The following is a 23886-nucleotide window of genomic DNA, read 5'->3' on the forward strand; positions in this document are numbered from 1 at the left end:
CCCTTCCGGTGAATCTAGCGAGACTGTGGATTCCAGGAAATGAGGGCGGTCAGTATTTTTTGTTGGATGGCATTAAAATCTAACAAAAAATACTGATTTTTATTATTTTACCAAGTCCACAGTTTTGTTGGATTCACGGGAGGATGTTTTTTTGACCATGATAAAATCGAAAAAGCACTGTGTTACTTTTATTACGTCTACAATAGGAAAAGAACCATTGATTAAAATATAACAGTTTTATATTGTAACAATGGCCACATTATTCGTCAGCTTCGCAGCGTTTTCCACAATATTCAAAACCAACCGTGAGTTCCTTTTCAAACGTGTCTCAAACACTCACCGTTAGTGTGCCGATGCGTGGTACTACGCCGTACAACATTAGCCCGGCTTAGTGCTTGTCAATAACGTACCCCAGCATAGGCCAGCTCATAGAGCTGAGAACCTTTATCGGCATCCCGTGGCGGTGGTCGCTTTTGGATAGCATGATGACAAGAGCAACTAGCGCGAAAAACGAACATCACAGCACAGCATTGGCTAGTACAGCAGCTGTTTCGCCGCGTACCGGACCGACTCAGATTGGTTGGTGTTCTCTCACGTTCAAACCTTGGCCTGCCAACCCGCCAGCTAGCCAGCAACAGCAGAACCAAAGTGAGTGGCGAATGTTCAAGTGTAAGGTATTCCCACTAAATTTGCCGACACCGTCGGGCAGTTGTGTTCGATCATTCAACCAGAACGGTTGACTCTTTCGGTGATTACTTTAGGCGCGTTCCGCGGATCACCCTGGATCCTTCGCACATCCCGCTCCATCGTGAGCTGTAGTTTTGTGCACGGTTGTAGATCTTCAGTCTACCCTGCACCCCATCTGCACATCAGGAATCTCCTCCCCCCGTCAGGTAGTTCTCTGTGTGCCCGTTATTGTGCTGGTATATGTATATTGCGTGGCTGAGTCAGGTTGTTTTTGTTGAGGTCTTGAACCTATAGTGTGTAGTGATCCCAGCCTCAGCTGATGACGACGAGATGGAAGTTCAATTTTTTACTGCTGTTGTTGTTTTTGCTGGTTGCAGCTTAGAGGATTAGTGTTTGGTGACAACCCCTTTGCCACCTTGAGCTGTTGGGGGTAGTTGTTCGATACGGATCGCGTAAGCTGCTGCGTGGTGTCGTATTGAACTTTTCGTAGTAAAGGAAGTGATTTTGCTTCGGAGTTTGTCCAGCTTCGATAGAAGCTGTATGTATGTGCGCGTTGACACACAAGAAGTTTGCGTATTACGGGCGATTTAACGGATAATAGAGTTTCGGTGTTACTGAAAAGTCGGTTAAGGAGTGCACAGCAAGTATTGAACCAGTACAGTCTGGTGTTTCGTGTGAGTGCTGCTGAAGGTGGACACGCGTCAGAAAACTGGTTTCCAAAGTTGAGCCGATAATGCTTAAAGTGTTTAGCAGAGCTGCGGTTCAAATTAAAGTTCATTAAAATTTAATAGCCCATGTAAGGTGGCTTGCAGCGAAAACGTGTCCTTTGGAGGTTTAAATGCAACTTTCGCTCACATGTGTTCTGGATCGGTCTGTGGCTTATCGTTCAATAGTCTCAGTGTATGAATGACATCGGCACATAAAACTGGCTTCGGATGGGGAGGTTCACTACTCTGTCAAGTAGAAGCAAGATTATGCAACTCTTGCTCTCCTCGCGTACCCACCAGCAGTGTTTACGCTGCTGAAGAGCAAGTTCCATTGATGTTAGCAATTGTCTATAAAGGAGAGAAGATAAATAACGAGAAGAACCTCATGTGAAGGCCCAATAAGGAAAGACGTTAATGCAGTGAATTATTTATCAGTTTATTCGAAAGACATGGGCAAAGAAAATAGCGACAACGAATCGAGCGAAAACAAAAACGTCATAAAAGTGGGTGGAACGCAAAACGTGGAGTGAAATAAAGCATTACTGATTTTACGAGATGAGCATTATCGCCAGGCAGAATAAGCTACCAGTATGCAAAAGATTTGCGCCCTTAGGCTCACGTGAATGAATCGGCGGTAGATGAAAAGTGCTTGGGGTGTCAAAGTTTGGAGTGGAGTGTTCAAGTTCGCAAGTGGCAAATTGGAAACCGAAGAATTGTAATCGCACTTTAGTGTATGGCTCTACTCGTACTTGCGTGTTGTTAGTGTAATTAACATGCTGTGACAGCTGTTGGGGTGTAAAGGCATAGTGAAGCCACATGTGAAAGTTCATTTAGCGTTATCTAACGGGGGTCTATGTGAAGTACGCTAGAGTGTAAGTAATTATTCAGAGTGGAAAATTTATGCAGTTACAATTGAAAACATGAAGTAGAAATACACCAATGACAAATAAAAAGTTATGATGATTGAAAATAATCCACGCAAAAATGTTTTCGTACTACCACATATGAAGAATGTCGAATAGTTGATTGGTAATCGTAGCTGAGTTGTATCCAGTAACTTTCCACAAAATAGGGTTGTGTGAACATTGCCAGCCGTTCAACCCATGTACAGTTTAAATGATGGAAGCCGTTGACCGAACCTTTTATGGTTTTGTACAGTTTAGTCCACCATAAAGTAAGTTTTATTACCATTCTGAGTATATCAGCTTTGAGTATGAAAGTTTCGTTTTTTTTTGTTTTTCATTCCTATTCCATTATCGTCAGACCGTGTTCTATTTGCAATTTTTAATCTGACTGAAACTTTGTACATATATTTCTGTAAGCTAAAAATGTCATTTTGTTCTATCGGCATTTTTTGCTGAGCCACGACTAATTTTTGAAAAAAAAAATCGGCTATCCTTGATAACTTTTGGAAGAATTACTTGAGTATTTATTTATTTATTTATTTCGTCAAACAAAAGTAGATTACATATGTTTTACACTAACTTACATGCTATATGTTATTTATACTAGTTAAAGAAAGAAGGATAGCTTATACATAATTGAATAATGGTTTCTTCATTTGATTCGGATTATTACAATAATTATTTTCTATCGATTTAAGTTGCGCGTTGAATTGAAATATTGTTTTAATTTAGTTCTCGACATAGAAAAGTCAATTGTTTCTCAGTGTTGGTTATACACTAACATCATTTGATTAATGGGCCCGTATTTAGCATAATTGTTTCATTGATGATTCAAAGAAAACAAAGTCTGAGCTCGCAAATTTCTATAAGGCACATAAAAATTGAGTTTTGATAATATTTCGGGTGAATCGACACGCTGAGATACGATATCGTTAACAAATGACATCATTGCGAATTCGCGACGGGCTTTTAATGATTGGATGTCGATAAGTCAGCAGCGTTCATCATATGATGGTAGGGGAAATGACGTCCATCATAGATAACGAAGTTCGTATAACAGGAATTGTTTTTGCACTGATTCTATTCTGTCTACATGTGTTGCAGAAAACGGAGACCATACAATGCTACAGTATTCTGAAAGTGACCTGACATAGGAAATATAAAGTGTTTTTATTGTGTATGGATCTTGGAAATTATAGCAGAAACGTTTTATAAAACTGAGCACGTTACTAGCCTCATTCATAATTGTATTGTAATGATCAGTGAATGTTAATTTTCAGTCGAGAATGACTCCTAAGTCCCCAACTCGTTCACGTTTCTCTACTACCTGATCTCCTAAGCGTCGGCATAAATAAGAGTTTTTACATGTTTTAGGATAAAGGAAATGTCGTTTACAAACAATATAAATAGTAGAGGGCCCAAGTGAGAGCTTTGAGGAACTCCTGAGGTTACCTGAATAGGTTTCGAAAGTCTACCTATAAATTTGACTATTTGTTGACGATCTGTCAAATACGATTCAATCCATTTGAGTAATTGTGAATGAATTCCAATTTTTCGTAACTTGAAGAGAAGCAGGGGTATATCAATGCGATCGAAAGCTTTACTGAAGTCAGTATATAAGGTTTCAACATAATTTCCTTTATCCATTGCGTTCGAAGAGAAGTTAATAAACTCGAGTAAGTTAGCTGTGGTTGACTGCCGTTCCAAGCATAACCGTCCCAGCATACATAAGGTTTGTGTAAAACATGGGACAACTATGCTTGGAACGGCAGTTGAGCGCCCTTTGAAAAAACCGTGTTGCGTTGGAGTAATGCTATTTTTTATTTGATGGAATAACTTTTTGTTTATTATTGCTTCAAAAAGCGTAGGTATACAAGAAAGAGTGGCTATGCCTCGATAGTTGCTAGTGTCAGATTTTTTACCAGTATATGACTCTGATTGATTTTTGCGTATATGACTCTTCAATGGATTTTCTCCGGGTTTTATATTTTCAAAAACAAGTACGCTGGATATACTAGAACACTGTACAACAAAATCCATCAATATTGTTTGAGCTTTACCATTGATTTTTTTCCTGTAACTAGTGATTACTTTTTCTTGAGGATAACTTCGATCATGCTGGAATTATGAAGGAAAATTTATGTAAGGTTTCAATTTTCATGCATTTTGAAATATATTGAGGTAACATCACAAAAAGTTATTCCAATTAGCAATCATCGAACCTAAAACAAATGTTTTTCCTTTGTTATTTCACTTGTATGACGAACCGGCACGTGCAAGTATCCTGGATAGAGAGTTGCAGAAGGTGAATGTGGAGGTTACTGCCATACAGGAGGTGAGATGGCCGGAAACAGGATAACGCGAATTCCGGGCAGTAGATCCTATTGCGGGCACTTCAATTAAGTATTACATCTACTACAGTGGCGGCGTGAAAACGGAAAGAGGAGTCCATTTCGTGCCCATAGGAAAATAGATGAAGCATGTCATTAGATAGAGGTCTTTCAGTGACCGTATATGCGTGTTGAGAAGGAGGATGTGAAGGGAAGAAGAAACTCTATGAGCTCCTGGAAAAGACGTATAATGAGTGCCCAGGATGCGACATCAAGATCTTCATTAAGGATGTAAATGCGCAGGTCGGCCAGGAGAACTTCTTCCGCCCCGTGATTTGTAGAGAAAGTCTCCACACTACTACGAACGGCAACGGCATGAGGCTTGTCAATTTTGCTGCAGCCATACCTCTGGCTATCTGTAGCACTTAATTTGAATGCCGGAATATAGCACACCTGGAGGCACCCAAATAGAGAGACCATGGTCGGCCCTTCTCAGACGTTACAGATGTGAGGTCGTTTAGAGGTCCAAATCCAAGATTCGCGCCCGGTTGTCCAACGTGTTGCAATCCAGGTCGACAAGGAGAAAACAGTTGAACTTCCAGCGGCTGTCAACTGGAGAAGTGGTTGTAGAGTATTTGCAGAAGGTTGATGAGCGAATCGAGGATCAAGTTGGAGGTAGCCTGAATGAACAGTGGAGGCTTATCTACAGTATAATCAGCACCACAGCGAGAGAAGTGTTAAGTACATCTGCGATAGCCACGTCCAATGAGTGGTTTGACGCTGAAGGTTGATGAGCGAATCGAGGATCAAGTTGGAGGTAGCCTGAATGAACAGTGGAGGCTTATCCACAGTACAATCAGCACCACAGCGAGAGAAGTGTTAAGTACATCTGCGCTAGCCACGTCCAATGAGTGGTTTGACGCTGAGTACCAGCGAGCGTAGGAAGATATCGGGAAAGCTAGAGCTGCTGAAAAAAGACTCCATCGCCGGGAGAAACGCATTGAGAGCGTATTCTTGCATAGGCGGAAGGTTGCTTCTCCAGGCACGATGCGAGAAGCTTCTCCAAGAAAATTAATGGAATCTGGAACCGAAACGTGTCTGCCCCTGTCATGTGCAACGATATGAAGGGGAACCTGATTATCGATAGAACGGAGGTGGCCAGGCGTTGGAAGGAACACTTTAGTGAACTGTTGAATAGGGAAGAAAACAGCGTAGTCGAAAGCAGCAGGATGGTGATTGAGGATGATGGCAAAGCTGTGAACTCACCATCCATGAACGAGGTGAAAAAGCAGTTGAAGAGCTAAAGAACTGCAAGGCAGGTATGGCAAGGCATTCTAGCCAAATTCTTCAACGTCGGGAGAGAACAGCTGTATCGTGCGTTGCTTAAGAGTGTGGTCCAATAAAAAATTACCCTCGGACTGGTTAGAGGGTCTCATATGTCCGATCTACAAGAAAGGCCGCCGCCTGGACTGTAGTAATTATCGGGGCATAATCCTTCTCAACACCGTTTACAAAATTCTCTCCCGAGTTCTGTCCCATAGACTGATGCCGATGTCAGAGACCTTTGTTGACGATTACCAATGTGGTTTTCGCGGGGGACGCTCCACTACGGACCAAATGTTCACCCTCCCAACAAAACTAATTAGGCTGACCCTAATGCTACCCTTGAGGGCTCTACATCATGCGTCAAGATAGCCGGTGAGACATCGGACTCTTTCGTGACGTCAGATAATTTGAAACAGAGAGACGGGCTGTCAAAGTTACTGTTCTACATCGCATTGGAGGGGTGCTTTACGGAGGGCTGGTGTGCAAAGCAGCGGCACCATCATTACGAAGTCTCATATGCTTCTAGGTTCTGCGGATGATATCGACATCATTGGTATCAACCGTAGAGCTGTGGAAAAGGCCTTCGGACCTCTCAGGAGGAAAGCTGTGAGAGTAGGGCTCATCATTACCTCTGCCAAAACGAAATACATGGTGTCTGGTAGAGAGCGTGGTAGTCCTACGGATGTTGGTGCTGAGGTGTTGTTGGATGCGGAAACTTTTGAAGTAGTCGACCGATTGATTTACCTGGGTACATGAGTGACACGTAACAACGAGGTGATCGAGAAATAAAAGGCGGATAGCAGCTGCAAACAGGGTCTTATACGGATTACGTAACCAGCTAAGAGCCCTTGGCGGCGAACTAGAAAATGGTGTTTGGCGCAGACACATGTACCATGAAGTGTATCAGGTGTACATATCGGAGGGTATAGTCAAGCGGATAAAACACGGCAGGTTGTAGTGGGCTGGGTATGTAGCTAGAATGCCGGAAGAACGACCAGCGAAGACTATATTCAGCAGAAATCCCGATTGAGGCCGTTGACTACGGGGCAGGCCCTGCACTTATTGGATGAGTACTGGCGACGAGGATGCCCGCGAAATAGGTGTTAGGGGAGATTGGAGGATACTAGCCAAAGACCGAGTGACATGGCGACGTATTCTGGATTCGGCATTGGATCGATAATCGGTCTGTCGTCGTAAAAGTAAAGTAAAGTGAAGAAAGTAAGTTTTTGATTGAATTTACAATTTTTCAATCTTACGTAAGTTTTACTCGAATCCCCCGTTTCCCTTTCGTAAGCATTCCTAAGAAGTTTTCATACCCTCCCTCTCCCCCTAATCTCTAACGTGGATGACCCCTTAGTTATTTTATACGAGTTGCTTAAAGCGGTCCAATGTACGGTACTGTTGCCTGTGCCAGCAGGTTTGTCTTTAAGACATCATTTAATAACGCAAGAAGTTATAACAACAGGGTAAAGATAAATTGTTCGGGGAATAAAGTTTAACACGAGCTTTTCGAGAAACCTTTACCTTCGAGACATCAAGAGGGAGTAACCCAAATCAATGTAAAATGTATCAATGTATCATGTAAAAAAATAAAGAAAGTCCCAGTAGCCTCTTTTCCAGAATCAGGCATAGTCTCTAAATTTCATTATCACAGACAGACAGAGGTTCGATGCAACCTTCTTTTGCATGGTTTCAAATGGTATATTTTCCCGGCATATTCTTTCGCTGGAATAAGAAGATGATACTAGACATCTTGTTTCCCGTGGGCAAAGCAACGACAGTCGCATGACGATGAAGTTTCCTTTTTTGGAAAGTGTAGGTAACAGGGACAAAGCCAAGAATGAAAAACCTAGAAAATGACAGAAAGAAACGGGAAGATGAATTGTTTTTCTCCGGGGTTTAAGTATGTTGGATTTGAATAAAAAAAAATTAATAAAATTAATCTAGCAGCAAACTTAATTCCGGTTGGACATTATTTTTTCCTCACGTACGTGACTTATATCTTAGAAAAACATGGGTCGTCGAGATCTGATATCGTTGGTGTTGATATGATGTTGTCCCATGTTTTGATTTCTTTTTTTGATGGAACATCATATCCCGAAGTGTCATGTATATTTTCTGTGCCTTTTCATCGGTCAAAAAAGTGAAGCTTCGACCGCTTTGAAGCTCCGCATCCCGGAATCCGATTGAGCTAAAATTTTGTATGAAAGTCCTCGTTTCGAGAAGAAGAAGCTTTTGAAGGTCAAATTTTTCCCCTTATGAACAATAATGCAGAACCCTAATATTGAAAAAATTTTGGATATCAAAGGCTCTGGGGGAGGTTTAAACGAAGATGCGAAAATGATCCGAAATACCTAGGAGGTGTGACTTAGACTTAGAAAAGGGACCCACAATATCCGATTTTCGCCAATCTGTCTACTAAGAAGCACCTAACACCAATATCGAAACCATTGAACGCGTTTGTTAAAATGAATCTCCAGATACATTGCTTGACTACAAAATGCATGATTTTCGTTTCACAAATCTCGGAAAAATATTTAAAGTATAGTGAAACAACTTTTTCAAGCAGATGACTTTAGAGAAAAAATGATTTGAAACGTTGAGGATAATTTTTTAAGATGAGGCGTAGTGTGTATTTCATGGAAACATGGAAACACTGAACAAAATGGACATGTATTAGTAAGCAAGGATTTTTTAACGGATATGAAAAAGAAGTAATTTATTTCTGCTTGTGATACTAAATAATTACTAACATGATTAGAAAATGTAATCTGGCCAACTAATCTTACAAGGCTGCTATCAATGACCATCAGTCAGATATATACACTTATCAACCCCTTAAAGACCCGGGACGGAGCTTTTTTTTTGAAAATGCTCGTTCTCAGCACTGGAACGGCCGGTTTGGGGAAACTTGGACTTTTATTCAAGGGGAATAGTTGCTATAAGTTTTGGTGAAGGTGCCTCCCCTCTGGACCCCTCCCCGTTTTTGTGAGACGCAAATATGTCTGTGTTTTTTTTCTAATTTTTCAAACAGATTGAGCAAACACTGGTAATTTTCATACGTATCAATTGCTCCATGTATCAAATCATGTCAGGTGGATGAAATATGGTATGTAAAAGTGAATTTTGGAGTTTTAAAATTATTTCAGTACAAAATCACAAAACTACGTATTTTTATAAAAATTCAAACAACAACACCGTTCTTCAAATTTTAAGCTCTACATTTTTGTGGTAAGGTCTCCTGAATCCATACGGGATGAAATATTTATTTTAGCATGCAAACATTTTGAGAAAAACCAGTTTAAATTCACCAAAGTACGTATTTTCATGAAAACCTAATTTTCTCAGTCTCCCACGGTAGGTTTCAACTTAGCTCTTCAATTTTCAAGCTCTATATTTTTTGAGTAACGTCTTCTGAATCCAAAGCTGCTGAAAGATTTATTCTAGCATGCACAGATCTAGAGAAAATCAAGTTTTCATAAGAACTCGTACTTTATTGAACTCAAACTCGTTTTTCTCTAAATCTGTGCATGCTAGAATAAAACTTTCAGCATCTTTGGATTCAGAAGACGTTACTCTAGAAATATAGAGCTTGAAAATTGAAGAGCCAAGTTGAAACCAACTGTGGGAGACTGAGAAAATGAGGTTTCCATGAAAATACGTACTTTGGTGAATTTAAACTCGTTTTTCTCAAAATATTTGCATGCTAAAATGAATATTTCATCGCGTATTGATTCAGGAGACCATACTTCCAAAATGTAGAGCTTAAAATTTGAAGAACGATTTTCTTATTTGATTTTTTATGAAAATACGTAGTTTTGTGATTTTGTACTGAAATAATCTTAAAACTCCAAAATTCACTCTTACATACCATATTTCATCCACCTGACATGATTTGATACATGGAGCAATTGGTACGTATGAAAATTACCAGTGTTTGCTCAATCTGTTTGAAAAATTAGAAAAAAACACAGACATATTTGCGTCTCACGAAAACGTGGAGGGCTCCAGAGGGGTGGCACCTTTACCAAAACTTAGAGCAACTATTCCCCTTGAATAAATGTTCAAGTTTTCCCAAATCGGCCGTTTCAGTGCTGAGAACGAGCATTTACAAAAAAAAAGTTCCGTCCCGGGTCTTTACGGGTTAACAACAATCTTACTTGATTTGTGTTATTTGCATGAATTCGCATAAACTAATTTATAAATGTATTCACTCCAGCGCAGCCTTTTCCTTTGTTCGCACAGAACAGCGTCGGGCGGTAAACGAATCTAACGACCAAAAATTATTACACAGAAAGCAAAATTTTTCTTCGTCTCTCTCTTTAATTACGGCCATCCCTTGCCCTGTGGAGATCTTTCAGGCCGGATGTTGATTACAACAATAAGGACTCCGCCGACTCGTTGCCGGCTTCCGGACAGAGATATAAGATCTTGCCGTGATCACGTCTTCATACCAAACACGTACCCAAGGAAAAACAATGCAAAGTCCATACTTGCCGTACGTAAACGGCGGCAAAGGCGGTCGGAAATTTCTGCCTGACTTCATTAGCGTGGTAGCGGCTGGTGTGGCTTGGAAAACCAGACACCCACCCGCAGAATGTGGCGAAAAAGTTGGCGAAATGGTACTGCGAACTATAGACTGTGTAGAGGTCAAGCGGGTTTCGTGGGGCAGTGCGAGGAGCATAATAGAAAACGTGCCACCACGAGTATTCCGCGGCGGCCACTATAGCGGCTGCCCGCAGGGTTTATCGACCGCGAAGACCATCAGAGTTTCGCCAAATGGTCATTTTCACGCTCATTTTAGACTGGGGCTGTTTGGTGTCTGCTTTGGCAACATTAACAGTGGGGAATGATAGATTTCTGTGTGGCCATTCGGGAGTTTGGATGAAATCGGTATTAATTGCATAATAGGTTAGAATGTTCACTTGGTTGTATAAACATTGAAAAATTGAAGTTTGGTACTAAAGTGTAAGCAAAAAATCATCGCCCGAAACAACGACTGTAAGCAATTTTAATTGAATCTCTAGCCAACATTGCCATCCTTCAGAATCGTTTTGCTATTTGCTAGACCTAAATTGCAGGTGAAAATAACAGCAACAGTCGTATTTTATTAGACTAGGCAGACAATCTCTGAGCATCTTCGGTTGTGACGACCGCGGGTGGGCGAGTACGTGTCGGGGTTCGCAGCGTGATGTTTTGCGAATTTTCGCAATTAAATTAATTTAATCTGCCATTGCACCAGTGGGTGCTGGTTTATACTAGAAGAAATTTGTGCGGAAAGGATCTGGTTTTGATTTGTGTTTCACAATCCGGCTAGCCGCAATTTGGCTGTTTTCCCATTTTCCTATAGCAATGTTTTAAGTCAGTGCGTGTATACTTGACCTCATCGGTCAAGCCGGGAGCCAAATGGAAAAAATCGATCTGGTTGTTTTGTTAGAGGGAGGCACATAGCAGTAGAATGAAAAGTGCATCGAGGTGGCGCAAAACAATCTGGCGCCTATCTAACTCTAACCGTTACGTCGGACTGCGAAATTGAAATTACAATGATGTCAGCAGTTCCATTCATAGCCTTGCTTTTCAACGGCAAGACACAATGCGTATTGACGTTTTAGAGCGTACGCTAGTTTGTGTCGCATACAACATGTCATGTGATTAGTTTTTGATAAAGCACGCATAACGATCGAGGAGCTAACCTCATCGCAGTCTAAATTAGATTTTTTAAAGTTTATTGGAACTGATATTAGCACAATAGTCATTTGAGATTTGCAACTTTTTGCGTAAAGCTCTATAATTGATTAGAAAAATCGGAACATACATGACATCGATATAAAACTTTGCTCTTAAAGCTATATCTCCGTAGCGAATCGCCTTATGTCGCAACAAAAACAATTTTAACAACAGGAACGCGGTAAACTTTCAATCTTCCTTCATCTGCCGTTACACTGTCCTACATGAGCTTCACAATCACAATATCGATTACGAGTTTTCTTCTGCCCTGTGCTCTCCATTCGGGTGACACTTGCAAGCAAGCTGGACCATTGTAGTGATAAAATGGTAACGATTGTCGTGGTGACCCGATTCGCCGGGATTCACTTGATTCGGTAAAGTATGCAACTAAACTTCTGCTGGCTGTTGCTCTAGTTTGGGTCGAGTGCTGGTGGTAATGCTGGAACAGCGAAAGCAGAAGGCTACACTGTACTCTCGTTTGGCCATAAATCACTCAACCTTGTTTAGGAAACAATTGTTTATGTTGATATCGAAACAAAACAATGCTTTCTTGGAGACGTCTGCCGTCGTTTAAAAAGTTTTTCGTTGGAATAGGCGGAAGTAAATTGCTGGTTGTTAGAAGTAATACTGGTATTAGGAACTGAAGGGTCTGATTGCAATGATTGTGCAATAAATATCGTGTTCTGATAGATAACATATTTTCAGCTTCAGGCACTTATATCATACGAGTGTAGTTTCAGAAGTAACCGGCCCGACTCATCTCTGACTCGCTCCAATACTTAGTATATGTTTGGCAGTCATCACTTGTGAATGCCTAATGCAAACATCATTGTGTGGGGGAGCAGAATATTACCACTTTTGAAAGTAAATCAGTACTTTAATTTTGGTTTGATTAATTCAACTGGAAAGCATTTATTTTTATTAATTGGGATGTAGGCAATCGGAATGCAGGCACTTACAATAATTTGGTGTACTCATTTGGTGTAATCAGAGGTGTCGTAACACGAGTCACTGACTTTGGCCACTATCATTTGAGCCGTTGAGAGCAAAAGTGGTACATGTGCCATTAAGTGAATTTTTCAGGAGACGCAATAAACGAAAACACTCAAATAGAAAATTATTTTCAACAATTTTTTCCAACATAACTGCACTAATTCATTGCTGGAAAGGTTTCAAATGACAGTACTCGAAAACATAACGAGTTCTGGTTGAGAAACTTACCCAAACTTCAATGGAAAAACATGTACCACTTTTGTTCTTTTGTTCTAATGACAACCACAAAACGTTGAGAGCAAAAGTGGTACATGTCCAGTGATGCATTATAGCTCTCTAATCTTAGGACACAGAACATTCATGTCTTCTGCAGAGTTGTCTAAGTGATTGAATACTATAGAATGATGATCTGTTTGTTAAGGAATTCTGCCTCTTCGTGGCGCTAGTGTATATGTATTTGGTAACAGCATACGAGTTGTGCGTCTTGAACTGTACTACAGATCAGACGTTTTTTCGGTTGCTTGTGGACTGGTCTTTGACTGCCTATAGCTTCAAAGTTTGTGTTTTGTCAGTGTGTCTTTTAAAGATTACCTGAAAGTTATATTCCATCAGTCATATCATAATTCTAATGAAACAAAAATCACGAGGCGAAAACAGTCAGAGAACTGGAATTTCCCTTGTTAACTATTTGATTAATTTTAACCGCAATGAGGTTAACAACTTAAAATTTTTTGAAAAAGCACATGCTTTGTATAATGTGCGTGTAAAGTGGGAAATTTATAGGAAGTATGGCGGAGGTGAAAAGCATATCACCCAATGCCTTACTTGCCAACGTTATGGCCATGGTTCCAAATTCTGTAACATGGACCAAAAATGTCTTAATTGTGGAGACTCTTCTCACAAAAAGGACACATGTCCTGTGAAAGAGAGTAAAAATTTTCGCTGTGCGAATTGTAACGGCAACCATATGTCAAATTTGCCCAGTCCGTTTAGCAATTGTTAAGGCAAGGCAAGGTAAACAAAATTCAATTTCTCAATTAAAACCAACTTCAAAACAAAATTCTCCAAGCGTACCAGTGACGCATAGTTTACCTACTCCTTTGCATACCCGTTTAACTTATGCACAGGTTACAGGTAGTTCGAACATTATACCGCCTAGTGTTGGTAGTTCGAAAATGACCGTTAATATGGGTAAGCAAAACACGCTAGAAAATAATTGTACACCTATTACTCCAGCTAATATTGCTGCCGAAAATATTTTTTCTAATGTCAACTGCCTGGGGCCTATTACGGCAGGTAAACTTTCTTTTTTGCAACAGGCAATGTTCGATCTTATGAACGCCATGTTGCAGGCAAAATCAATGTTTGAAGCCATTCAAATAGGCACAAATTTTACTATTAAAATTGTTTCTAATTTAAAATTTAGCAATGATTTTAAATAAAACAATTAAAATATTAAATTGGAATGCTCGCTCATTGAAGGCCAATGAGAATGAGCTTTTTAATTTTTTAACAGTAAATAATGTGCATATTGCAATTATTACTGAAACATTTTTGAAACCTAACATAAAATTAAAATATGATCCCAATTACGTGGTTCATAGATATGATAGGATTCAGGGTTCCGGCGGTGGAGTTGCAATTGTTATTCATCGCCGAATCAAACATCGTGCTCTTCCCCATCTTGAGACGAAAGTTATTGAAACTTTGGGAATTGAAGTTCAAACTGAACTTGGGATTTTATTTATTGCCGCAGCATATTTACCATTTCAATGCACACGCGAGCTCAAAAATTATTTTAAAGGTGATTTACAAAAACTCACCAGAAATCGTTCGAAATTTTTCATAATCGGCGATTTTAACGCTAAACATCGTTCATGGAATAATTCTCAAAGTAATTCCAATGGCAAAATTTTATTCAATGATTGTTCTTCAGGATACTATTCTATTTTGTCTCCGAATAGTCCTACATGCTCTTCTTCTGTAAGAAACCCTTCAACAATTGATTTGGTGCTAACAGATCAAAGTCATGTATGTAGTGATTTGATCACACATGCTGACTTTGATTCTGACCATCTTCCAATAACTTTTTCTTTATCCCATGAATCAGTTTTAAACCCTATGAGCTCTGTTTTTAATTATAACAAGGCTAATTGGGAAAGTTACAAAACTCATATTGAGAGAAATTTCAATAATGAGCTTGATTTGCAAAACGAAGTGAATATTGATTCCGCTTTGGAAGATTAAAATGTGCAATTGTTGATGCCAGGAATTATTCTGTTCCAAAGGCTCAAGTGAAATTTGATTCATCAATAATTGACGAAAATTTTCAACTTCTAATTCGTTTGAAAAATGTCCGCAGACGTCAATATCAACGTTCTCGTGACCCTGTTTTTAAAACTAATCATAAAGATTTACAGAAAGAGATTAAGCATAGATTTACTCTTCTGAGAAATCAAAATTTTGAGACTAAAGTTGAAAAATTGAAACCATATTCAAAACCATTTTGGAAGCTGTCGAAGATTCTTAAGAAACCTTCAAAGCCTATTCCAGTTTTAAAAGATGGTGAACGTTTTCTTGTATCCAATGAACAAAAGGCTCAAAGACTTGCTCAGCAGTTTGAGAGTGTTCATAACTCAAATTTGAATTTTGTGAGTCCAATTGAAAATGAAGTCACACGTCAATTTGATTTAATTTCTTCCATGAATTTTTTACCTGCAGAAATAATTGAAACTAACTTGAATGAGATTAAATCAATTATTAAAAATTTCAAAAATATGAAAGCACCTGGTGACGATGGAATCTTTAATATACTAATCAAACATCTCCCTGAGAGCACAATGGAATTTTTAGTAAAAATTTTCAATTGCTGCTTCAAAATTGCATATTTTCCCAAATTATGGAAAAATGCAAAAATTACTCCAATTTTAAAACCGGATAAGAACCCAGCAGAAGTTTCAAGTTATCGACCAATCAGTTTGCTTTCTTCAATAAGTAAACTGTTTGAGAGAATTATTCTTAACAGAATGATGTCACACATCAACGAAAATTCAATTTTTGCAAATGAACAGTTTGGATTTCGCCATGCGCATTCCACAACTCATCAATTGCTCAAAGTTACTAATATGATACGAGCTAACAAATCTGAAGGTTATTCCACTGGAGCTGCTCTTTTAGACATAGAAAAAGCATTCGACAGTGTTTGGCATAAAGGTTTGATTGCGAAATTGCAAACTTTTAATTTTCCAATTTTCCTAATCAAAATTTTAAAAAATTATCTTACTGATCGAACTCTGCAGGTTGTCTATCAGAATTCAAAATCTGATAGATTCCCTGTCAGAGCAGGTGTACCTCAAGGTTCAGTCTTGGGTCCAGTCCTGTACAACATATTCACTTCAGATCTTCCTGATTTGCCTCCAGGATGCACAAAGTCATTGTTCTGCGATGACACAAGCATTTCCGTAAAAGGAAAAAGCCTTCGTGTCATATGCAGTCGATTACAGAAAAGTTTAGATATTTTTTCTTCCTACTTGCAAAAGTGGAAAATCTCTCCCAGTGCTTCTAAAACTCAAATGATAATTTTTCCTCATAAGCCTAGGGCTTCTTTCCTCAAGCCAAACAATAATCACGTTGTCAAGATGAATGGGGTTATTTTAAGTTGGTCCGACAAGGTTAAGTACTTGGGACTAATTTATGATAAAAAACTTATTTTTAAAGAGCACATTGAGAGTATACAAGCCAAGTGCATCAAATATACGAGATGTTTATATCCTCTCATTAACAGGAATTCTAAACTTTGTTTAAAGAACAAACTTTTGATTTACAAACAAATTTTTAGACCAGCAATGCTTTATGCTGTACCTATCTGGTCAAGTTGCTGTTCAACAAGGAAGAAAACGCTCCAAAGGATTCAGAATAAAATTCTGAAAATGATTTTGAAGCGTCCTCCTTGGTTTGGTACACTCGAATTACATAGACTTACTGGTGTTGAACCATTAGAAGCTATGTCAAATAAAATTATTAACAATTTTCGACAAAAATCGTTGCAATCCTCAATTGCTACGATAAGCTCTCTTTATAGCCAATAAGTTAGCAATTAAGTTAGTTGTAAGTTTACTTCCCCTTTTCTGACAAGTAGGTTTAAATCCCTACGAATGATAAGTCCTAATTGCGAAAGCAAACAAATCCTAACAATTAAAATTACAAATTTCTAACAGTGTTGAGAAGTCACCATTTGTGATTGGACACACATACTCATTATTTACTAATATTTATCATAAATACTTAAGCTTCTAACAAATCCCCCCTTAAAAAAAAAAAAAAAAATCCAATAATTGTTGTCCTTTTTTGGTTACACTGGTCAACAAGAACGAACAAAAAATGCCCTAGAGCTCCAACTGTAAAAATGAAAGATTATGGCCTTTTAACAGTTCTATGAATTTCGGTTTTCCTAGTTGTCGTGGAAGTTTTTCAAGTGTTCAGAGACTTAAATGATGTTTTCCCGTAAGCAAACGGAGAAAAAACAAACCCAGTAGGCAGTTACTCTGCGGTCTTTCGACGCACTTCCGTAGCGATCAGGGGCACCAAAACTCACGGGAACTGTTAAAAATCTACAATCCTTCTCGATTTTTCCTTACTTCTTTCTTTGGAATGTTCGTAGTAATTTATATTCGGTATACTATTTTACTGCAACCGCGACGCGGTTGCCAGTTTCAGATATATCTGGCGACGCACTGCGTTTTATAATTAACTTACCCGGTCCGGGTCAGACGCTGTTGTACACCACTTCTAACATGGAGAAATAGTCGCGTATGACACCTTTTTCAGTCAACAACCCGGTCTCCGCTAAAGTCCGCCAATTGGGAACCGCCGTTTTTTAAAGGTCGCATCAAAAACGCTTTACCGTAAGAAGAGTCATAAGAATCAACAGTTGCAAATCATCATACTTGTCAATTTTCGATTGGTTTTATTTGTCTTGTTGTGTGAAAGTGTCGGAATAGGGCGTCATTTGTGGGAAGTTTTTTCGTTTTTATTTCGAAAAAATCCGCAGCCGAAGCACGTCGAACTATTGTGTATGGTGAAGACTGCTTAAGTGAAAGAACTTGTCGCGAATGGTTTTAACACTGCAGAAGTGGCGAGTTTGATGTACAAGACATGGAGCGTCCTGGAGCTGTGAAAACATTGGTGGACGCAGAATTGCAAGTAAAACCATAACAGGAGATTTCTACTAATGCCAAATGACGCATTGGATCCAAACGTTAAAGCAAATACGGCCACATTACAAAACAAAGATTTTGAAGTGATTCTTTTGCACGACAACACCTGACCACATACTGCTAACGTTGTCAAAACGTATCTAAAATCAGTGAAATGGGACGTTTTACCTCCCCTGCTGTATTCTTCCCCTCCCTCTTTCTTGACTTCTATATTCTAGATCCTGGTTTTCAGACAAGTGAACCGAAAACTAGATTGATACGACATGAAATATTTTTCAGGCAGTGTATGTTATAACTCCCAAACATAGATTAGAATTTGTTTCCTAACTAAAAGTTATAGCATACAAAAAAGATCTATGTACAAATGCAACAGATTTGCAAATTTACTCTTCCTTTCCGAACAATTGCCACAAATTTTGAAGGACTGATATAGTCTCCAGGGTTAACACATTAAATTGATAACCGGTGTGTCGGTTTCATTGACCAAACTTTTACCCGGAAGATTGCATCTAAATTTAATGTCTCTGCAGAGTGAACTCTGCGTAGTCGAAGTTGCAAACGCCTTTTGACAAGAATTATTGGTTTGTTTACATTCCATTGCCTCCGCGGGATACGAAAAGTGGATTTCTGCGACTGACGCTACGTTCGTCTTTGGTACGAGCCATTCAATAAAACAACTACAGTTCGTAATAGAGTAAAGCGGTCTTTATCAACAGCAGCATAACAATCATTGCTTTTATATTATGTACAAACCATAACAGCAAATTGAAGCGTTCGAAAATAAGTATATATTTTTATTTTGTATTATTCTGCTTTACTCGGCAACACCCTACTTTAGCGAAAACCAATGTTCGAAGTTGAAAACTATCGGCGTCTATCGCTTACAGGTTTCCACATCATCGAATTCACTTTTTCGTTCGGCGTTTTTTCCAGTAAGGCAAACTAGCGAGATGCAGGGGAATCGAAACGGGTGCGAGAAGATAGCATCAAATCACAGTGCTGCCTGCCACCGACTGGTTAGTGGAATGGTTATTCTGCTAGTACGATGAAAGTTCGGAACGATTTACGGTTATAGAGGTCCCTGGTGGTTACGAAGTCTAATTTTTTTTGCTTCTGTATCGCGGAATATTTACGACTGTTGTTTATACTGTGGCGAGTGTAGAGCGAGTATCAGTGCAAAGTTATCAGTGGAATAATTAAATTGTCCGAGATAAAAGGATTATAGGTTCTAACAAAAATTGATTTCTTAATTTATTTGTAACGCGGAAAAGAGCAAAGCAGAATGGGTCAACGCGACTGTTTCTGATCTGAATGAATCTTTGCTGATATGTTGGTCCCCACATAAAGTTTTTTATGATGATTGTCAGGTTTGAAAACTTCATGTCTGATCATATTTATGTAGGTAAACAAATTGCAGGTGATATTTTTTTTCAAGGAAGATAATACATCTATGGAAAATCCAATAAGAATATTCTATTATTATAAATCAATGAATCTAAATTTACATTGTTCATAAATTGAATAATGTTTCAAATTTCTTTTTGATGTTTGCAATTTTTTTTTACAGAGGACAAATAAAATGTGGTAGCCAGATATCAGTGAAGTTTTATTCAATTCTCAGAAGCACGAAATGCTTAGGTTTGATCACTAAGTACATTTCAACCTTCGAAAGAAAGGTTGAAGTTTAAATTAAACATTTCAGATCCGAGAATAAGTAAAGTTTTCTTTCAGAAAAGCGCAGTGTATTGTACGCGTATGCAGTCGTGTTTGCAGGAGTAAGAAAGCATAAAATTCTTAAGAAGATTTTCTCCACAGTCGACTGCAAAAAGAGCACTTGCACTCCACCAGCACTTTGTACGTGATTTAGGGATGTCACAGATATTTTCATTATTCAACACACTGAACATATTAAATTTCACTAATAGCAAATTTGATCTCTAGTTGTGACATTGACAATTAAACATATAATTTGTATTATCAATCATAATACATGGCATCCGCTGGCATCCCTGTAATAAGAAATCTTTCACAAGAGCGTTTTTACCAGACCAACTGGTTGAGACATGCTTCTCTATACACCTACTATACCAAGCACCTTTCATATAATCATCTTTGCACAAGAGTTTACACTTGATCGGTTCAAGATGACTACCGATATACGAGTGTATTCAAGTGAATCCGTATATGTATAAACACACATGTTTCATCTTCCGAAAGATATATAGTTTATTCAAGAACACAGAAGATCGCTCTCGGTTCTGAGGGACGCTTCGGGAAGGTCTGTGCAACAGTGCATCCGTCAACGCTTCTGGGTTGCTCTTGTTACCATAATTAATTATCTCTACTTTTCTGCTTCATTATGCAATTTGATTGAGCGAAAGTATTTTCATTCATAATATTGCATCTTCTCGTTCTCGTTCATGCGTATGTCTGCATTGCAAAGAAGATCTGTAAATTGCTAGATGGTGGAGGCCAGGAGGTGGGGTAATCATTTGCTCCAAGGAGGTGTTGAAATATGAGCGAGCAGAAAATGAAACTCTCACGCTTTGAAGATAGTTTCTGCTGTTTTTTTTTTGTGTATAGAAAAAAGTTTTTTGTTTGTTGTTTTTACTCGTTTGATCTTGCAAGAGGTATGAGGACTATTATCACTTATTTGTTTACTATTTTCCTACTATTTGTTACTGGTATTTTCCCTTATGCGGTTTCAGTATCTTTTTTTATTTTATGTTTGACGTTCATTGAAGAATGAGTAAGCCTAACTCTAATTTTTCATTATAATTGAAACTGTAACCATCTCGAGTATTTGGAAAACGTCATTTTTAAAGACGTTATATTTATTCCGTGACTTCCCAACATTGTCACTCACATTTTTTACATTCAGCAAGAATTTCCGAAGAACAAAACCAGGTCACCTATGTTAGCTATTGTGCTTATAAACTAATAATCTTGATTCGAATCTCTCTAATTTTTCTTACCACGCATTGCCATGCGGCATGAGGCAGAAAGCTCATGTCAACACATAAATAGAATTGCTGTTCTTGGACGAAATGGATGCTTTGCATGCGTCTTATTGGGGTCGCCTGTTAGTTGTATATACAACGCATATGACACGAAGCTATGTAAATTGCCATGAAATAACATTCCTTTGCCAGCATTCAGCAGCAGATGTGTTGATGCACTAACCAGCAGGCAGCAGGAACGTTTGGCCGGTTCAAAATTAGGGAAGTGGCAGGATTGTTAGTCGTCGCGAAAAGACTGCGTGAAGATACGACAGAATGGTGTTATGGTTTGTTCTGTTAGGAATTCTTTAGTGGAGGAGAATGAGTTGGTTGAGATTCATTTACTTAGAAAAACCATGCAATCAATCATCTTAGAAACTACTGGAAAATTTTGAAAAGCAAATGAAACATAGCTAAAGTGTATTTATTTTCTCTATATATAATGAGCAACGATTGCATTTAACTGATGAGAAATTAGCTGCTTGAATAAATTGAGTAATTTTGGTGTGCGAGGAGATTCAACTTTAGGCAATCTAACTGCTGCAGCAATGATAATAAGTTGTACATTAGTTTAACATTCGATTTTTCTCTACTGCATGCTTTTCACGAACCTCAAAGCATAAGACTTTCACGGATCATCCCAATTATTAGTTTTTGCTGCAGATTACAAAGGGCAACAAAAATTTACTTTTTTTTCTGCCTTGGCTTCTATGTATGATTTTTTCATTCATTTTGACACAAAAACAAATTTCCCCGAATTTGAACACATTTCACCTTAAAGGGCAACAGGAGCGCCATTTTGAATTTTTGAGAAATCGGAAATTTTCTAGGTATTTTCGACGCCATTTTGTTTTATAGCAAATTATTAAAATTCTACGGGTTTGTCCACAATTTAGCATTTCCTTACCCATCTTTTAAAAAAACAGATCTTAAATCGCACAAAAGCTGAGCTCGAAACGGTGATTCTACGAAAACGGTTTTGGCATGGTTTTAGTATACACTAAGGTCGCTTTTTTGTGGCTTTTATACGCGACTATTTTAAATTCCGCGGATTCCGGAATTATCGCGGTATTTATTTTACGCGGTTTCCGAAATATCTTAACTCGAAGGGCAAACTCTTAGAATTTTAATATGTGGCTTTAAAACAAAATGGCGCCACGGTTGCCCTTTAAGGTGAAATTTGTTCAAACTCGGGGGAATTTGTTTTTGCGTCAAAATACATGAAAAAATCATGCATAGAAGCCAAGGCAAAAAAATTTTTGTACTGTTTTATAAAATGAGTATATGCCCTATGGAAGACCAAAAAACCGTAGAATAAAGTGCTAAGGCAAAAACGATGTTTGCTAAAAACCTTGCCGCTCGAGTGTATGGAATTCCAAAGAAAACCATTTGCCATTATTTATTAGATGACAAAATCAGCCGTACCGTCCCATTATGGGACGATTCGATGGGATGCATTTTGCCTTACATGCATGGTGCTCCTTGCCCCTTTGTTGCGGTTCTGTTCCTACAACTTTCTGGCTGAATTAAGCCTCGTCTCATTACTCTAAAGATGTTCTGGAGTGGTACGAGACTAAGGAAGTAAAGTAACACATGCAACATCTTTTACGAAAAAAATGAAAGGAAAAAGTTATAAATAGGCCATAAATAAGTTACAGGGAAAACATTTGGTTTTAATTCACTCGCATTGATGTTTTAAATCGGAATGATGTTTTAAATCGAAATATCAAGTTGAAGTTGTAAATACATTACGAATTGCTGTAAAAACTGATTTATGACATGTTTATAACTAGTTTTTTCTTGAGAATGCAAGAGAGACAACAGTGGTGAATATGTGTTTGACAGCAAAACGTATAGTGGAGACAAAATTGAAAAATGGCCGCAAAAGTTGTAGTTCAGTTTTAAATCAGTTGTAAATTCTTCATCAAATAAAGTGCAGATCAAAAATACTGTTATAATATTCAAAATTATATAAAATATTTAAACACCCAGGGAATTTATGCTTGATTAAACATAAATAATAAATTTGACAGTAAATTATAATCAATAAATTTATCATTCAATTTACCATAATTTGTTTTATTTCTTTTTTTTTGTCTTGCTCAACGATCTTCGGTTTTATTAGTATTATTTTGATCATCGTTAATAACCTCAGATCAATGTTTGAATATTTCTGTTTTACCTAAATTTCAAAATATATTACTTAATGCGTGGTTTAGTTAGGAGAATTTTTATGTTATTTTCTCTACTACAATAATCAAGATGGTGACGGCGATTTTTTTATAGGTTGTAGTAGCTTTGTATAGCCTTGCTTAATTGGTTTCACGGTTCCATCTCCAAATTGTAGCAGAAACTACTCCTCGTTTGGTTTGCTAAAAGAGTAAGGAAGTTCAAATAATTAGTACATAGTGCATGACATCTTAGTTCACCGTGATGTTTCAATGTACCTTTTTTTTTTCATCTATTTTGCGATATTTTTACCGAAATAAACTTAATGGATAGTGGTTATATAACATACAAAATCTTTGGGCAATCGGTGTACCCATTCAACGAATGCTAATAATCAACATGGCTGCCTCGTTAACGCAAGCGGCGTGCTAAAATAATATTCAACACCATTTTTTGTGCTAACGGCATGTTTCATAATATAATCCTATCGAAAATATATACCTGAGGCTCATTCCTCTAGAGTTCATCTGTTACTTTTTTCTTTATTTCAAATTAAAAAAAAAATATGATATTGATTACTATCATATTGTGGTATTTTCGAAGCGCGTAAATTTTAACGAAGTACAAGGCAAATATTCACGACAAATCTGAAATCGCACGTAGATTTATTGTATTTAATCACTATACCAACACCCTATTCTATCAATGCATTGTCTTGATAATTTCTCAAATAAAGAGCCAAGATTAATTTCGTGGATCATCTGTTATGTATGTATTAGAAACAATCATCAGCGAGTGAAATTTCAGGCCACCATTTGTTGGTACTG

General features: G+C 38.1%; 1 protein-coding gene and 1 long non-coding RNA gene across 2 annotated transcripts in view; one reads left to right on the top strand and one right to left on the bottom strand.

The window, feature by feature from the left end:
• Positions 1-650: 650 nt before the first annotated feature.
• Positions 651-23886, top strand: part of LOC129726734 (follicle-stimulating hormone receptor) — a 313232-nt gene continuing 289996 nt past the window's right edge. The window contains exon 1 of the mRNA XM_055683775.1: positions 651-2568. The gene's annotated coding sequence lies outside the window, so the exon portion shown is untranslated. The remainder of the gene's footprint in view (positions 2569-23886) is intronic.
• The window catches only part of LOC129726735 (uncharacterized), a 228234-nt gene continuing 227360 nt past the window's right edge, over positions 23013-23886 (bottom strand). Inside the window, exon 5 of the long non-coding RNA XR_008728397.1 lies at positions 23013-23262. This is a non-coding gene — a long non-coding RNA (uncharacterized LOC129726735). The remainder of the gene's footprint in view (positions 23263-23886) is intronic.

Source organism: Wyeomyia smithii, chromosome 3, assembly GCF_029784165.1.
Source record: "Wyeomyia smithii strain HCP4-BCI-WySm-NY-G18 chromosome 3, ASM2978416v1, whole genome shotgun sequence".
In the NCBI taxonomy this organism is placed as follows: domain Eukaryota; kingdom Metazoa; phylum Arthropoda; class Insecta; order Diptera; family Culicidae; genus Wyeomyia; species Wyeomyia smithii.